Source organism: Syngnathoides biaculeatus, chromosome 18 (assembly GCF_019802595.1).
Source record: "Syngnathoides biaculeatus isolate LvHL_M chromosome 18, ASM1980259v1, whole genome shotgun sequence".
Classification (NCBI taxonomy): Eukaryota; Metazoa; Chordata; class Actinopteri; order Syngnathiformes; family Syngnathidae; genus Syngnathoides; species Syngnathoides biaculeatus.
The window spans coordinates 20,031,520-20,037,519 of NC_084657.1; positions in this window are offsets into that span (position 1 = coordinate 20,031,520).

The window sequence follows — 6,000 nt, forward strand, 5'->3', positions numbered from 1 at the left end:
CTTCCCCCTCCCCCTTTCTCATTCATGCACATATATTCTGTTTTACTTCGGCTAATCTTCATTCCTCTCCTTTCCAGTGCATGTCTCCATCTTTCTAATTCCTCCTCTGCATGCTCCCTGCTTTCACTGCAAATCACAATATCATCTGCGAACATCATGGTCCAAGAGGATTCCAGCCTAACCTCATCTGTCAGCCTATCCATTACCACAGCAAACAGGAAGGGGCTCAGAGCTGATCCCTGATGCAGTCCCACCTCCACCTTAAATTCCCTTTCACACCTAAGGCACACCTCACCATTGTTCTGCTGCCATCACACATTCCTGTACTATTTTAACATACTTCTCTGCCACACCAGACTTACGCATGCAGTACCACAGTTCCTCTCTTGGTACTCTGTCATAGGGTTTCTCTATATCCACAAAGACACAATGTAGCTCCTTCTGACCTTCTCTGTACTTTTCCACTAGCATCCTCAAGGCAAATAATGCATCTGTGGTACTCTTTCTTGGCATGAAACTATACTGTTGCTCGGAGATACTTACTTCTGTCCTGAGTCGAGCCTCCACTACTCTTTCCCATAACTTCGTTGTGTGGCTCATTAACATTATTCCTCTATAATTCCCACAGCTCTGAACATCGCCTTTGTTCTTAAAAATGGAAACTAGTACACTTTTCCTCCATTCTTCAGGCATCTTTTCGCCCTTTCTAATATTCTGTTGAATAAGTTGGTCAAAAACTCCACAGCCATCTCTCCAAATTGCTTCCATACCTCTCCTGGTATGTCATCAGGACCAACTGCCTTTCCATTTTTCATCCTTTGTAATGCCTTTCTGACTTCCCCCTTAGTAATCATTTCCATTTCCTGGTCCTTCACTCTTGCCTCTTCAACTCTTCCTTCTCTCTCATTTTCTTCATGCATCAACATTTCAAAGTATTCTTTCCATCTATTTAGCACACTACCGGCACCAGTCAACACATTTCCATCTCTATCCTTAATCACCCTTACCTGCTGCACATCCTTCCCATCTCTATCCCTCTGTCTGGCCAACCTGTAGAGATCCTTTTCTCCTTCTTTCATGTCCAACCTGGTGTACATGTCTTCATAGGCCTCTTGTTTAGCCTTTGCCACCTCTACCTTTGCCCTACGTCGCATATCGATGTACTCCTTTCGCCTCTCCTCAGTCCTCTCAGTATCCCAATTCTTCTTCGCTAATCTCTTTCCTTGTATGACTCCTTGTATTTTGGGGTTCCACCACCAAGTCTCCTTCTTCCCTTTCCTACCAAAAGACACACCAAGTACTCTCCTGCCTGTCTCTCTGATTACCTTGGCTGTCGTTGTCTAGTCTTCCGGGAGCTTCTGGTGTCCATCGAGAGCCTGTCTGACCTCTTTCCGAAAGGCCGCACAACATTCTTCCTTTCTCAGCTTCCACCACATGGTTCTCTGCTCTACCTTTGTCTTTTTAATCTTCCTACCCACCACCAAAGTCATCCTACACACTACCATCCTATGCTGTCGAGCTACACTCTCCCTACCACTACTTTACAGTCAGTAACCTCCTTCAGATTACATCGTCTGCACAAAATATAATCCACCTGCGTGGTCCTACCTCTGCTCTTGTAGGTCATTATATGTTCCTCCCTCTTCTGGAAATAAGCGTTCACTACAGCCATCTCCATCCTTTTTGCAAAGTCCACCACCATCTGTCCCTCAAAGTTCCTTTCCTGGATGCCGTACTTACCAATCACTTCTTCATCATCCCTGTTTCCTTCATCAACATGTCCATTACAATCTGCACCAATCACAACTCTCTCTCTGTCTGGGATGCTCAGAACTACTTCATCTAGTTCCTTCCAGAATTTCTCTTTCAAATCTAGGTCACATCTTACCTGTGGGGCATAGCCGCTAACCATATTATACACAACACCCTCAATTTCAAATTTCAGTCTCATCACTCGATCTGATACTCTTTTCACCTCCAAGACATTCTTAGCCAGCTCTTCAAAAGAACAAATAATCCCTACTCCATTTCTCTTGCCATCTACTACCTGGCAGAATAATTTAAACCCTGCTCCTCAACCTCTAGCCTTACTACCTTTCCACCTGCTCTATTGGATGCACAGAATATCAACCTTTCTCCTAATCATCATGTCAACCAACTCCTGAGCTTTTCCTGTCATAGTGTCTACACTCAGTTGTAGGCTCTGTGCATTCCTCTTTTTCTTCTGACGATGGATCCGGTTTCCTTCTCTTCTTTGTCTTCGACCCACAGTAGCTGAATTTCCACCGACGCCCTGCAGGTTAGCAGTGCCGGGGGCGGGCGTTGTTAACCCGGGCCACGACCGATCCGGTATGGGATTCTTTAGATGAACGCTCATATTTGTTTAGCACAGTTTTTACGCCGGATGCCCTTCCTGATGCAACCCTCTGCATTTATCCGGGCTTGGGACCGGCCTACAGGTTGCACTGGTTTGTGCCCCCCATAGGGCTGCATTATAAGATACACAAATCACATACTACCTAATATATGTTAAAGTTAAGGTCATATGAAAGCAATCACATAAACAAAGTTACCACATATGGTACACAAATCACATACTACCTGTGTGAAAATGTAAAGGATATAGCGATTTAAAGGATATGTGGATTGAAGGGATTCAAACCACAATCGCCCTCACACTTTAGTTCACTGAACTTCTCACCAGGGGTGTCCCATGTCGAGTATTCACCACATTCAGTCCAAATTCTGCAGGATTTGTTTATTGTACGGTCGTGCAGGTCGGAGCCTCCTCGATTTCTTGTCACCAGTACGGGGACCAGAAGCCTCACCCCCCCCCCCACCAAAAAAAAAGAAAGCTAAAAATAGCTGTGTAGAGATACGGTAGCGTGTGTGCACGCTTTTTAAATACTTCAATAAAGTTGAACCAAATTTACACTGTACAATGTTAAATACTTCATTAAAGTATAACTGAACGCAAGTTTTCCTCCAGGTGCTTTTTCAATAGCGTGGATGCTACTGTATGTTTTAAGCTAGTATCGCTATAACAGTCACTGTGATTTGACGAATGTGAATCTGCACAGTCGAGCGCGTAAAATTTGTTGAGTAGAAAAATAGATATTGAAAGACGTCACTTATTTTGTGTAATCTTGTCATTAATTTACATGTTTATTTCATAAACGTTGTTCACTAAACAAGTCTGCTCCTGAACAATCGGTATTTACCCGGAAACAGGAAATGTAAGTTCACCGTGCTGAGCATGTTCAGAAGTGATGCCAAAAGTGCATGTTCAGAGCTTTTCACGTACTGTGAGCACATTAACGTTGAAAGTCATCAACATCATGAGCCATGTCAAAGGGACTTTAGTTCCACCTTGAGTGCTCAATGCGTGGATTGCGAGCTAGTTTTGGTTGATCATGTGATGGCATGCCCCCCCCAAAAAAAAAAAAAAAAAAAAAAAGACGTTTGACTATCATCCACCTCGTCGCTTGATTCAGGTTTGGTCAATACATCGAGCTCACACACATAAAGGCGCGTTCTAGCAAACCGGCCTCCTATTTGCGGCAGTTGCAGCGATGTCCATGTGTACCAACCACCCCGACCCCCACCGCCCCGCTGGTCGATTGCGAGAGAGATCCAAGTTCGAACATTAGACTAGTCTGTCCATATATCTGAATGCAAACGGTAATTTTCCCTGTCATCAAGAGTATTAAATTATTAAACCTCTCAGTACACCTTTCCTGGTTTCTGAACAGAGATGTAGATATTGTTGGGCTGTGGTTGAATTTCAAAAACTTATCCCATTCTTTCCTTTAATTGGGATGTATTGAAGTGCCATGTTGATGGGGGGAACCAAATTTGATTCATTATATCGATTTGAATTATCTCTATCGTGTGCGGTGTGTACATTAATGAGAGGAAAAAATAAAATTTTGTAATTTCAGAAAATGGCTGCATTATAACAGTGTGTGTGTGTAAAATTTTACGTGGCCTGAATATTTTCTATAGCCGCTATATATATAACGAATTTTGTATTAATGTAGTTTGTCTTTGCAGTTTTCAAAAGCAGACGCTGACCTGGATGTTATGGAGAAGCGCCTGAAGCTGGGCCAAAACAACCGCGCTGCTGCGAATAGATTCTCCAATGAGGTGATAATTAAAGCCCGGGTGTCATCCCTATAAACATTCTAAAATAGATTTTTAATGAAAAATACATATAACAGTATTCACTTCAATGTCAATACGAAAAAAAAAAGGAGCGGAGAGCGCGTCATCCATGGACAAAGTTGCGCAGTTGAATGTCCCTCGACATCCAAGTGGTCGCCATATTAGTGGCATAGCCGCTAACCATATTATACACAACACCCTCAATTTCAAATTTCAGTCTCATCACTCGATCTGATACTCTTTTCACCTCCAAGACATTCTTAGCCAGCTCTTCAAAAGAACAAATAATCCCTACTCCATTTCTCTTGCCATCTACTACCTGGCAGAATAATTTAAACCCTGCTCCTCAACCTCTAGCCTTACTACCTTTCCATCTCCTCTCTTGGATGCACAGAATATCAACCTTTCTCCTAATCATCATGTCAACCAACTCCTGAGCTTTACCCGTCATTGTCCCAACATTCAAAGTCCCTCCACTCAGTTGTCGGCTCTGTGCATTCCTCTTCTTCTTTTGACGAAGAATCCGGTTTCCTCCTCTTCTTTGTCTTCGACCCACAGCAGCTGAATTTCCACCCTGGTTAGTGGTGCTGGGGTGCGGGTGTTGTTAATCTGGGGTTTTTACATGTGCTTCAGAATAAAGCCTTAGCAGGCATGAGCATTTTGTCTTTTACGCTTAGCAACCGACATGTTTGACTAGCGTTTGAGTGACCCGGATATGAATAACTCAACCTTGCGCATGTGTAGCGCAGAAGCGGAAACCGGTGCTGTTTGTAAACCACACTGACAAAGATGGGCGTTTTAATCATTAAAAATAAAGAGGTTCATGTAGGTTCGTTTTATACAGATTGTTGTATTTACGGTTCCGTGTTTTCTCAGGCCGGGTAACGAGACGGTAACGGAACGATTGTTTCTGTGAAATGCTCATGCCTGTGTTTGGCACAGTTTTTACCCCGGGTGCCCTTCCTGACGCAAGCCTCTGTATTTATCCGGGCTAGGGATCGGTCTACCGACTGCACTGGCCTGTGCCCCCATAGGGCTGCATAGTATAAATATATATATATATATATATATATATATATATATATATATATATATTCTTTGTCGCTTATCCTCACGAGGGTCACAGGGAGCGTTGGAGCCTATCCCAGCTGTCAATGGGCAGGAGGCGGGGTACCCGAACTGGTTACCAGCCAATCGGAGGGCACATGGAGACAGACAACAATCGCACTCACAATCACACTTCGGGGCGATTTAGAGCTGTGGTCCCCAACCACCGGGCCGCAGACCGGTTCCAGTCCATGGATCAATTGTTACCGGGCCGCCGAAGAAATAATCAAATAGTTCCGTTGTATTCATTATCCAAATCTGAACAATATTTTATTTTGAAAAATGACCGTATTCTCTTGGTTACATCTCGGTCACTTCAGCGGCAAAATTTACCTGCAACCTAGCAAACTGAGTAAAAAACACGTCCTTGGAAAATTTCTTTTCGAAGGGAAAAGGCTCAGTGAAGAGACAAAAGAAGAACCTACAACCAAGAAAACAAAGTTGTCAACAACATCAAAGCACACACCCTTAACCTGCTTTTTGGACGCGGGGTACATAAGTCTTCTCTTAAACGGAAACAAGTTATCCAAAGCGAAATCGTTCACAGATTTTTGAATTACGAGAGGTGCTGTAAAGAAGTCGGCAGCACATTCATTCTCCCAGGTGGTGCACGATCACCTGTCTTTGCCGTGGTGATAAAAAGGTTGTGGGACACTGATTTAGAGTCTCCAATGAATGCATGTTTTTGGGATACGGGAGGAAACTCGAGTGCCCGGAGAAAACCCACGC